This window comes from Aquarana catesbeiana, linkage group LG10, assembly GCF_042186555.1.
Source record: "Aquarana catesbeiana isolate 2022-GZ linkage group LG10, ASM4218655v1, whole genome shotgun sequence".
Taxonomy (NCBI): Eukaryota; Metazoa; Chordata; class Amphibia; order Anura; family Ranidae; genus Aquarana; species Aquarana catesbeiana.
The window spans coordinates 85,486,040-85,499,147 of NC_133333.1; positions in this window are offsets into that span (position 1 = coordinate 85,486,040).

A 13,108-nucleotide genomic window follows, 5' to 3' on the forward strand; every position below is an offset into this window, starting at 1 on the left:
TAGGATACCCCCCTAACCCCCCCTAATAAAGTTTTAACCCCTTGATCACCCCGTCACCAGTCGCTAAGCGATCATTTTTCTGATCGCTGTATTAGTGTCGCTGGTGACGCTAGTTAGGGACCTAAATATTTAGGTTCGCCGTCAGCGTTTTATAGCGACAGGGACCCCCATATACTACCGAATAAATGTTTTAACCCCTTGATGGCCCCCTAGTTAACCCTTTCACCACTGATCACCGTATAACTGTTACGGGTGACGCTGGTTAGTTTGTTTATTTTTTATAGTGTCAGGGCACCCGCCGTTTATTACCGAATAAAGGTTTAGCCCCCTGATCGCCCGGCGGTGATATGCGTCGCACCAGGCAGCGTCAGATTAGCGCCAGTACCGCTAACACTCACGCACGCAGCATACGCCTCCCTTAGTGGTATAGTATCTGATCGGATCAATATCTGATCCGATCAGATCTATACTAGCGTCCCCAGCAGTTTAGGGTTCCCAAAAACACAGTGTTAGTGGGATCAGCCCAGATACCTGCTAGCACCTGCGTTTTGCCCCTCCGCCCGGCCCAGCCCAAGTGCAGTATCGATCGATCACTGTCACTTACAAAACACTAAACGCATAACTGCAGCGTTCGCAGAGTCAGGCCTGATCCCTGCGATCGCTAACAGTTTTTTTGGTAGCTTTTTATTGAACTGGCAAGCGCCAGCGGCCTAGTACACCCCGGTCGTAGTCAAACCAGCACTGCAGTAACACTTGGTGACGTGGCGAGTCCCATAAGTGCAGTTCAAGCTGGTGAGGTGGCAAGCACAAGTAGTGTCCCACTGCCACCAAGAAGACAAACACAGGCCCGTCGTGCCCATAGTGCCCTTCCTGCTGCATTTGCCAATCCTAATTGGGAACCCACCACTTCTGCAGCGCCCGTACTTCCCCCATTCACATCCCCAACCAAATGCAGTCGGCTGCATGAGAGGCATTTACTTTATGTCCTCCCGAGTACCCCTACCCAACGAACCCCCAAAAAAGATGTCGTGTCTGCAGAAAGCGCGAATATAGGCGTGACACCCTCTATTATTGTCCCTCCTGTCCTGACAATCCTGGTCTTTGCATTGGTGAATGTTTTGAACGCTACCATTCATTAGTTGAGTATTAGCGTAGGGTACAGCATTGCACAGACTAGGCACACTTTCACAGGGTCTCCCAAGATGCCATCGCATTTTGAGAGACCCGAACCTGGAACCGGTTACCGTTATAAAAGTTAGTTACAAAAAAAGTGTAAAAAAAAAAAAAAAATAATAGTTGTCGTTTTATTGTTCTCTCTCTCTCTCTATTCTCTCTCTCTTGTTCTGCTTTTTTTACTGTATTCTATTCTGCAATGTTTTATTGTTATTATGTTTTATCATGTTTGCTTTTCAGGTATGCAATTTTTTATACTTTACCGTTTACTGTGCTTTATTGTTAACCATTTTCTTGTCTTCAGGTACGCCATTCACGACTTTGAATGGTTATACCAGAATGATGCCTGCAGGTTTAGGTATCATCTTGGTATCATTCTTTTCAGCCAGCGGTCGGCTTTCATGTAAAAGCAATCCTAGTGGCTAATTAGCCTCTAGACTGCTTTTACAAGCCGTGGGAGGGAATGCCCCCCCCCCACCTTCTTCCGTGTTTTTCTCTGGCTCTCCTGTCTCAACAGGGAACCTGAGAATGCAGCCGGTGATTCAGCCAGCTGACCATAGAGCTGATCAGAGACCAGAGTGGCTCCAAACATCTCTATGGCCTAAGAAACCGGAAGCTACGAGCATTTTATGACTTAGATTTCGCCGGATGTAAATAGCGCCATTGGGAAATTGGGGAAGCATTTTATCACACCGATCTTGGTGTCATCAGATGCTTTGAGGGCAGAGGAGAGATCTAGGGTCTAATAGACGCCAATTTTTTCAAAAAAGAGTACCTGTCACTACCTATTGCTATCATATGGGGATATTTACATTCCCCGAGATAACAATAAAAATGATTAAAAAAAAAAAAAAATGAAAGGAACAGTTTAAAAATAAGATAAAAAAGCAAAAAAATAATAAAGAGAAAAAAAAAAAAAAAAAAAAAAAAAAAAAAAAAAAGCACCCCTGTCGCCCCCTGCTCTCGCACTAAGGTGAACGCAAGCGGCGGTCTGTCGTCAAACGTAAACAGCAATTGCACCATGCATGTGAGGTATCGCCGCGAAGGTCAGATCGAGGGCAGTAATTTTTGCAGTAGACCTCCTCTGTAAATCTAAAGTGGTAACCTGTAAAGGCTTTTAAAGGCTTTTAAAAATGTATTTATTTGTTGCCATTGCACGTTTGTGCGCAATTTTAAAGCATGTCATGTTTGGTATCCATGTACTCGGCCTAAGATCATCTTTTTTATTTCATCAAACATTTGGGCAATATAGTGTGTTTTAGTGCATTAAAATTTAAAAAAGTGTGTTTTTTCCCCAAAAAATGCGTTTGAAAAATCGCTGCGCAAATACTGTGTGAAAAAAAAAAAAAATGAAACACCCACAATTTTAATCTGTAGGGCATTTGCTTTAAAAAAATATATAATGTTTGGGGGTTCAAAGTAATTTTTTTGCAAAAAAAAAAATAACTTTTTCATGTAAACAATGAGTGTCAGAAAGGGCTTTGTCTTCAAGTGGTTAGAAGAGTTGGTGATGTGTGACATAAGCTTCTAAATGTTGTGCATAAAATGCCAGGACAGTTCAAAACCCCCCCAAATGACCCCATTTTGGAAAGTAGACACCCCAAGCTATTTGCTGAGAGGCATGTCGAGTCCATGGAATATTTTATATTGCGACACAAGTTGCGGGAAAGAGACAAATTTTTTTTTTTTTTTTTTTTTTTTTTTTGCACAAAGTTGTCACCAAATTATATATTGCTCAAACATGCCATGGGAATATGTGAAATTACACCCCAAAATACATTTCTGCTGCTTCTCCTGAGTACGGGGATACCACATGTGTGAGACTTTTTGGGAGCCTAGCCGCGTACGGGACCCCGAAAACCAAGCACCGCCTTCAGGCTTTCTAAGGGCGTGAATTTTTGATTTCACTCTTCACTGCCTATCACAGTTTCGGAGGCCATGGAAAGCCCATGTGGCACAAAACCCCCCCAAATGACCCCATTTTGGAAAGTAGACACCCAAAGCTATTTGCTGAGAGGTATAGTGAGTATTTTGCAGACCTCACTTTTTGTCACAAAGTTTTGAAAATTGAAAAAAGAAAAAAAAAAAAAAAAAAAGTTTTTTCTTGTCTTTCTTCATTTTCAAAAACAAATGAGAGCTGCAAAATACTCACCATGCCTTTTCAGCAAATAGCTTGGGGTGTCTACTTTCCAAAATGGGGTCATTTGGGGGGGGTTTTGTGCCACCTGAGCATTCCATGGCCTCCGAAACTGTGATAGGCAGTGAAGAGTGAAATCAAAAATTTACACCCTTAGAAATCCTGAAGGCGGTGCTTGGTTTTCGGGGCCCCGTACGCGGCTAAGCTCCCAAAAAGTCCCACACATGTGGTATCCCCATACTCAGGAGAAGCAGCTGAATGTATTTTGGGGTGAAATTCCACATAGGCCCATGGCCTGTGTGAGCAATATATCATTTAGTGACAACTTTTTGTAAATATTTTTTTTTTTTTGTCATTATTCAATCACTTGGGACAAAAAAAAAAAAAATATTCAATGGGTTCAACATGCCTCTCAGCAATTTCCTTGGGGTGTCTACTTTCCAAAATGGGGTCATTTGGGGGGGTTTTGTACTGCCCTGCCATTTTAGCACCTCAAGAAATGACAGACAGTCAAACTAAAAGCTGTGTAAATTACAGAAAATGTACCCTAGTTTGTAGACGCGATAACTTTTGCGCAAACCAATAAATATATGCTTATTGACATTTTTTTTACCAAAGACATGTGGCCGAATACATTTTGGCCTAAATGTATGACTAAAATTTAGTTTATTGGATTTTTTTTATAACAAAAAGTAGAAAATATCATTTTTTTTCAAAATTTTCGGTCTTTTTCCGTTTATAGCGCAAAAAATAAAAACTGCAGAGGTGATCAAATACCATCAAAAGAAAGCTCTATTTGTGGGAAGAAAAGGACGCAAATTTCGTTTGGGTACAGCATTGCATGACCGCGCAATTAGCAGTTAAAGCGACGCAGTGCCAAATTGGAAAAAGACCTCTGGTCCTTAGGCAGCATAATGGTCCGGGGCTCAAGTGGTTAATAATGCCTAAAGTGAAACAATAAAAGTGTAATATCCCTTTAAATTTCATACTTGGGGGGTGTCTATAGTATGCCTGTAAAGGGGCGCATGTTTCCCGTGTTTAGAACAGTCTGACAGCAAAATTACATTTCAAAAGGAAAAAAAAAGTCATGTAAAACTACTATCGCTACTATCACTACTAACTATTGTAAAACTACTATCGCTAGCGCCGGCTATAATGAATTGTCAGTCCGGCAATACACATAAAAGTTCATTGATAAAAATGGCATGGGAATTCCCCACAGGGGAACCCTGAACCAAAATTTAAAAAAAAAAAAAAAAAAAAAAGGCGTGGGGTCCCCCTCAAAATCTATACCAGACCCTTATCCGAGCATGCAACCTGGCAGGCCGCAGAGAAAAGAGTACCAGGCCACATGCCCTCAACATTGGAACATTGGGAGGGTGCTTTGGGGTAGCCCCCCAAAACACCTTGTCCCCATGTTGATGAGGACAAAGGCCTCATCCCCACAACCCTGGCGGTTGGTTGTGAGGGGGTCTGTGGGCGGGGGGGCTTATCGGAATCTGGAAGCCCCCTTTAACAAGGGGACCCCCAGATCCCGGCCCTCCCCCCTGTGTGAAATGGTAAGGGGGTACTTGTACCCCTACCATTTCACAAAAAAAAAAAAAAAAAAGTGTCAATAATGTTAAAAATGACAAGAGACAGTTTTTGACAATTCCTTTATTTAAATGATTTTTTCTTCTATCTTCCTTTGGTTTCTTCCTCCATCTTCTTCTTCTGGTTCTTCCTCCAGTGTTCTCGTCCGGCATCTTCCTCCGCGACGTCTTCTTCCCTTCTTCTCCGGGCCGCTCCGCATCCATGATGGCATGGAGGGAGGCTCCCGCTGTGTGACGCTTCTCTTCTGACGGTTCTTAAATAAAGTGGGCTGGCCACCCGGTGACCCCGCCCCCCTCTGACGCACAGGGACTTCCCTGTGGCATTCCCCGTGACACCACAGGGAAGTTCCGTCAAGTCACCTTGCGTCAGAGACCCACCCATTATTTAAGAACCGTCATAAGAGGAGAAGCGTCACACAGCGGGAGCCTCCCTCCATGCCATCATGGATGCGGAGCGGCCCGGAAGGAAGAAGGAAGAAGGAATTTAAAATAGAGGGATCGTCAAAAACTGTCTCTTGTAATTTTTAACAGTTTTTTTATGAAATGGTAGGGGTACAAGTACCTCCTTACCATTTCACACAGGGGGGAGGGCCGGGATCTGGGGGTCCCCTTGTTAAAGGGGGCTTCCAGATTCCGATAAGCCCCCATCCACAGACCCCCACAACCACCGGCCAGGGTTGTGGGGGATGAGGCCCTTATCCTCATCAACATGGGGACAAGGTGTTTTGGGGGGCTACCCCAAAGCACCCTCCCAACATTGAGGGCATGTGGCCTGGTACGGTTCAGGAGGGGGGGGCGCTCTCTCGTCCCCCCCTTCTTTTCCTGCGGCCTGCCAGGTTGCGTGCTTGGATAAGGGTCTGGTATGGATTTTTAGGGGGGACCCCACGCCATTTTTTTTTTTTTAATTTTGGCCGGGGTTCCCCTTAATATCCATACCAGACCTGAAGGGCCTGGTATTGTATTTAGGGGGACCCCCCGCGTCATATTTTTTTTTTAATTTTGGTTTGGGGTTCCCCTGTGGGGAAATCCCATGCCATTTTTATCAATGAACTTTTATGTGTATTGTTGGACCGGCAATTCATTAATAGCCGCGAGTAGTTTTAAATGACTTTTTTTCCTTTGAAATGTCATTTTGCTGTCAGACTGTTCTAAACACGGGAAACATGCGTCCCTTTACAGGCATACTATAGACATCCCCCCCAGGTACGAAATTTAAAGGGATATTACACTTTCATTGTTTCACTTTAAGCATTATTAAAATCACTGCTCCCGAAAAAACGGCCGATTTTAAACTTTTTTTTGCATTGATCCATGTCCCCTGGGGCAGGACCCAGGTCCCCAAACACTTTTTATGATAATAACTTGCATATAAGCCTTTAAAATTAGCACTCTTGATTATTCATGTTCGTGTCCCATAGACTTTAACGGTGTCCGCGTGTTCTAATGAATTTTTTGCCTGTTCGCAAGTTCTGGTGCGAACCAAACAGGGGGGGTGTTTGGCTCATCCCTACTTAGTAGTAACCAATATACACACCAGGCCCACCTCCCGACCTGTGAACAAGAATAAATGGCAGCACAAAGCACATAAAATATCAATCACCAGTACAGTATAACAGCCCAAAGTCATGTGAGACATATAACCGCATTAGGTGTGGACAATGACACTTACATCTATCCGACTCCCACCTACCAATGCGCCAGACCACTTTCTGTCTCAGACCCGTCCTGGACGTCTCTGTGGCTGCCCCCATCCAAAAGGAATGAAAAGAAACTTTTTAGGTCCTACCCAGCTGCTGACACCCATCTTCCGACACCGCTAAACGCTGGAACTGTGATAATGATGCACCTGTCCTCACATATTAGAAAGGACTCCTTGACCACAGGCCACATGTCCCGACCAAAGAAAGCTAGTGCCAATGCTGCCCGCAATAAAGCCCATGCATAAAGAGAACTTAGACCTTTTCCAAACGAATACAAAACCTGTAACATCTTAAAAGGAGACCGGGCGCCTCCCATCCCCTTAATTGTGCCCATCCTGTACCCTGACACCATCTGCTTTACCCCAAACTCTTTGGTGTGGTACCGTTGCCCTTGCCACTTAAAAAGAAAGGCCAAACCTGCCAACTTGCGGTAAATGGCAGCTGCCGAGATACCCTATTCTAATACCATGTTAATAAAATAGAGAACTGCATCGGCTACGTCATGACCTTCTGGGGCCATAACAATTCTGTTAAGTAAGCAAACCATTCCCGCCATATCTTTTGAGTAGGCATACCAAGTAGCCGTACTCACAAGTTGCTTGATCCTGTTTGCTGCAATCCCAAAGTAATGCCTGCTACTGATGCCAACTCCCGGAACCTGTCCCACTGAAAAACGAGACAAAGCGTCAGCCAAAGTGTTATCAAACCCTGATAAGAGTACAGCGTAGCTGAATGCATCCCTTGTAAGCTGCGCAGTACCAAATGTCACAACAACCTGACCACCTCCACGGATGCTGTTGTCAGTCGATAAACCACCTGTACCACCTCCAGATCGTCCCAGTTACCACAGACCTTTTGGTTGCGGGAGGAATCCCCCCAAATTTTCAAGGCCACTACAATTGGAACAATTCCACATGAAACCAGGTTCTGCAGAAACCCGGCCTCGCAACAAGCTGGGGGCCACCGAGCTGCGCTCCATAGTCCCCTGAAACAAGGCTTCAACCCCGTAGAGCCTGCAGCATCCGAGATAGTTCCAAATCATAATCGCTGACGTGACATGACATACAAAAGGCACGCCCACTGAACGACACTAGGAAATCCTGCCACACCCGCAAGTCCTCCCTGTAATCCTTATTACGGCTCACAAAGTGAGTGGGAGCCCGTAATCCCGCAGTTGCTGCCGCCAGCCGAAAGCAAAATAAACCTTACCTATGGGGATTATGCTGCAGCAAGCCATATTCAGTTTACCCAGCAAACACCTTGCATACTCTAAAGGTCCCTTGCACCCTCGTCTTTAAGCCTCCCTAGCTTGTCCCTCTGCAGCCCGCATTCCATCCCAATAGCATCCATTGCAATTCACAGGAATGTAATGTTTGCCGTGGGGGCCCTCTGTTCCCCCCGGAGCTAAAGGAACCCCGAAACGTACCGCCAGATGTCGTAACGTCCCAACAGGGCGTAGATATTAACCCACCGGACCAACGCATACAAACTGATCCATGTAATGCATGCCCGATTCGATACCCAAAACATCCCGGATTGCCCCTTATAAGAAGGAGCTGAACATTTCGAAGAAGGCACACTAAATGGAGTAACCCATCAGCGGTCAACGATCCACATACTATGCCCCATTCCCTATGCTGCCCATCAGCTGCAAGCTGGCCGGATGTACCGGAATAGCTGAAAAGCCCATACAATGTCTGGCTGGGCCACACAATGCCCCCTACCCATACCACCGCACCCATGCAACTGCTGCATTGAAAGAAATGTACATTACCCCCCTCTTCAGGAGCAATTGAATCACTGACCGGCCCACCTTTCTGAAAGGCCGGTGATGAATCAATCCAAGCTTGTTGTGGTCTTTCTGGGGAACCACTTCCAGTGGAGAGACCACCCTTCCTGGAAGCAGCCTACTAAAGGTGGCTGGCCATGAGCCTTAACGTAACCTCCTTCCCCAGTTTAATCAAAACCACTAATTTATGAAGCAGTGCCGCCCGTAAATTCTCAGCCTCGGGTGGAACCATCGTCAACGCACAAGGTATTATAAAACCCTTAGTTAAATCGGCCCCTAACATGTGTGCCGCTGCTTGGTCCGGGTATCTACTGAGGAAAGACAGCATCCTTTCCAACCACCCTGGCGTAGTCCCTCTTACTACCAGACCCTACGGTATGTACTTTTTCTCTCTTAAAACCCTTGGACAGTGAATGGGATACTGCTCCGCCTGAATACATGTGTTTTTCCTTGACAGTTTGTCCCAAATTTACACTTGCCTGAAAACTGATTAGGAGCCCACGATGCTGCCATACAGCTTCATCCACCGGCTGATGTCCTTATTGGCCCAGCGTAGGGACAGTCAGACGGCCATCCGTTGCCGAAGCTATTCGTCCTGCCTAAGCCAAGCCACACCGCCATAATTCCTGTGTGCTAGCCAAGGCCTGCAAGTAAACTAACCAAGCCGAACAGTGTTCGGGGTCTCCCCCCCCCCCCCCCATTACGCTCACCCATATGGTGAACGCCTGTAGCCGATTGGCAGAGGTATGGGGAATCAACAGATATCTCCGTTGTTCCTAGTCCTCCTTGTTTTTGTCTGGCTTCAACCTGGCCAGGTTGAACCTCTCCAAATGCAATAACGTGAATATCTCTACACATTCACCTTTTCGAATTTCTCTGGTATTGCTGTCTGCACATGGGGGGCCGGGGGGGGCCCTCAAAACAGATGTATACTTCACTTTTCGCGTAATCCGCCAACCTGACCGAGTCCGCTTTTTTGTCCCGTCTTGCCCTGGCTATTCGGAGCTTATTTGATAAACCGGGAGACTCACCGACCACCGTGGCCATACCCGTTGCTGTCACAGCAGTATCTCCCGCAACCCTGGGGGCGCCCCCTGCCGGAGGTGTGGCATTTGTCATTGCCCATGCCTGTCTCAGACTACTTCCAGTGCCTGGCTCAAAGCACTGCACCAACTCCTTTGAGCCCTACCACTAACTCACCTAGCCCCATGGTTCCTGTCTGGAGTACTGTCTCTTTTGGGTGGCACGGGAGTAGACCTGTCCCCCCCCGGCTCCCGCAATTACCCCTAAACCTGATGGCCCCAGTTGACTACCCTGACCCAACAGACTACTCAGATAAGTAGAAAGAAAAGTAAAGAATTACACTCGCCAGGATGCCCAGGCCCACCAGCCATCACTCCGGGAACCACCGCTGCTGGATGTCCTTGGTCATCGCCACCCTCCGAACCGGACTGTTCACCCTCATATCTGTCGCTGCCCATTTCCATCCGACTGACCGCAGGCTGCATCCCCGATGGACACGCTCCATTTGCCGTGGGTCTGCGGTGCTGCTCTCACCCTGCTCTCCGACCCATTCCGCCAGACCCGCTCGTTGTCTCACGTGACGGGCTCCTGCACCTCCTGCTTGACTGCAAGCCCACAACCCTGCGCTCTTCGTGGACCTTCTTCCGGGCTGCGTGGGACTGTGGGCTGTGCTGGCTGTCTGGCCCCCATCCTGAAGTTCAGTGTTCCCTCGCTGGGCCAGCTGGCTGCCCCGATCTTCCCCCGCAGCCCCGTCCACCTGCACTGTTCTACTGTGAAAAGCCGAGGGAGCAGAGTCGTACACTGTACAGAGCTCCCCCATCGCGTCCCTGCCTCTTTGCCGGGTCCTTCTCTTCTCCCTGTACTTGGTTCTCTGGCTCCCCTGTGCCCTGGGGGTTCACTCCCCTCTGCTACTGCTGCCTGCTCTGTGAGCCTCCAGCTGGGCTGAACCTTACCGGCGGCCGTGCCGCCACGAGGTGCCGCCGTCCCCCATCGCCACTCCAGCTGCCATCCAAGCCCGCAGCCTGTATGCTCTTAGTGCAGCCCTCCATCGCCGCCATACTGCCCTGTAAAGTGAGAGGACCTGGAGCGGTGAGCCGTCCAATCGCTTCCTCCTCCGCTCTGCAACGGACGTCACTTCCCCCTCCCTTCCTCTCTCAGGCTCGAGTGCCGCCCTCACCCAGCCCCTCTCCCTATTCTAAAAAGGGAGAACACTCCTCTTAAAAAGGCAACTGTGCTGTCCAACACTGTCATGCCGTCCCTGCGCTCATTTCTCTCCTGTCCTTAGCTCCGGGACTCTCTTTATACTTTGTCCTCCCCCATTAATAACTAGGTTGCTCTTTTTAAACACAAGTGAAATTTGTCTCGGTGCCCTTATGGAGAGCAGAAGCGAGGTTTTCACTCGTGGTTACATACTAGTATGGACTGTGATTAAACACACAAATGCAGACTTGGCATTGTCCCCATGAAACGCACTCAAGGTTTGTGTTACAACCCAACAACAAGGAAATTTAAAACAAGGGGCACAGATCACATGGGTGCAACAATACAAGCATTGCTTCAGTTCAGTCTATATCTAGCAATACTTCAAGTAAAAATCCTGCATAATCAGCAGGAAGTTACCATTTTGTTTAACCACTTACCGACCAGCTGCCATCATACTTCGGCAGGTTGGCTCTATTGCGCAAATCGCCGTAGCTGTACGTCGGTTCGTGCGATATAGTGGGCGTGTACGCCTGAGGTGCCAATGCATGTGATCAGCGGCTGTGATGTCTGCCAGCCAACTGTGATCGCTACATAGAGAGCAAGAACAGGGGATCTGTGAATGTAAACAAACAGATTGCATCCTAGCTCATTATGAAATACTTACCTTAGAACAAAGCTGTTGCAGCAGTCCCCGTAATATTACTTCCGGGTTCGCGGGCCCCCCAGCGCTGTGATTGGCAGAAGCCGCAAATTACATCATTCCCACGCATGCGCGGGAGCCACTGGTCACGGCATGAACGTGCCGTTTCTTCAGTGCACATGTGCCGATGACGTCGGCACATGCAGATACAGTGAACATCTCCTAAACTGTAGACAAAAGTGGTTACAACCTCTTTAAAGTCTCCAAAAAAAATAAAAGGATACTTAAAGCTGACTGAAAGTTTTACAAGTGGTCTGAAAACGTTTATCAAACACAGTGCTCTTATGCAAGTTGAAGCCTACAAGGACTTTAGGCTCTTAAATATTTATGAATGCTTTCTAAAACAACATTTGCTGTACACACTAAAACTCAATGGGGTAGATTTACTAAAACTTGAGCACTCAGAATATGGGGCAGTTGTGCATGGTAGCCAGCTTCTAACTTCAGCTTGTTCAATTTAACAATAAAACCTGGCAGCTGATTGTTTTATTTTGCATGCTCCAGTTTTAGTAAATAACCCCCTATATTACCCAACACCCTATCCCTAATAACCAAGCACTAAACAAAGACCATTTAACTTGTTCCTCAGCTCAAACTCCTGAAGAAAGTGCACTTAACCCCCCAAAACAATAAGAGCCCTTAAATATTTTACCTCTTTAAAATGTTCCCTTTACCATTTCCTCCAAGACCAAACCTTAGACCCCATACACACTATTAGATTTTCTGCAGATTTTTGTCTTCAGATTTACCAAAACCATATAATATGAGGTCAAGCCTTAGGAGTTTCAATTTGCATGCAATCAGGCAGGCCCTTGCATTATATGGTTTTGGTAAATCTGAAGACAAAAATCTGCAGAAAATCTAATAGTGTGTATGGGGCTTTAGTCTATATTTACAGGGGCGGAAAATTTGTTGTTTTTTGGAGGTGGATAAACATCACCTCTGAATGCAGCAACACTCTGTGCTATGGCCCCATACAAAACAGGTAAATTAGCTGCAGCCAGGTTGTTTGCAACAAGAAATTGAGCAGAAATGTTAACCCTGAAAAACACAGTTCGTGTCTAGGGATGGTTGAATTTGCATGCAACCACCCAGATGAGTGGTTACATGCGAACAGTGGTGGGACAGCCGCTTATTTGTGCGGAGTGAAAATCTGACAACTGTTGCTGGTCGCACACCTGGTGTGCGCAGGTGGTGTTTAGAACCTTCACAGAGAGCCTTTGCAACAATAACACGCAGCTTCATGTTCACATTGGATGTTCAATAAAAAATAAATTAAAAAAAAAACTGCAAGAGCATGAATGGACCATTAAAATGTTTCCATTCCTAACACCAAATTTACAAGAGAGACCAATGAAAAGATTACTTACTATCCAAAAGAAGAGGCTGAAGCTTAAGCTGTGGCATGGGCTGACATTTGACACATAAAACGAAGAGTAAACCGATCCAATATAACTGCCATGCCATTTCTTCAGGAGAGCAGCTCAAACAAGTATACCTCCACAGGGCCTGCTTCAATTTATTAATTGAAAACTATAGTTGTTAGGAAGAAACACTGCTAAACAAGTAGGTCTGTGCCACATGCAAAGCTCGTTACACAGTGTGAAGTTCATAAGAATATGCATTTGACTCCAACAAAATGGCCTCCGCTGTGCAGATAATGTGTGTATAGAGTTTGTTCTCTTGGATTAAAACCACCTTTAATAAAACACCTGGGTAACTTCAATGAGTTATATAGATCTCTAAATAAAAACATTGTAATATAACATTTTTTTTTTTTTTTAATAACAG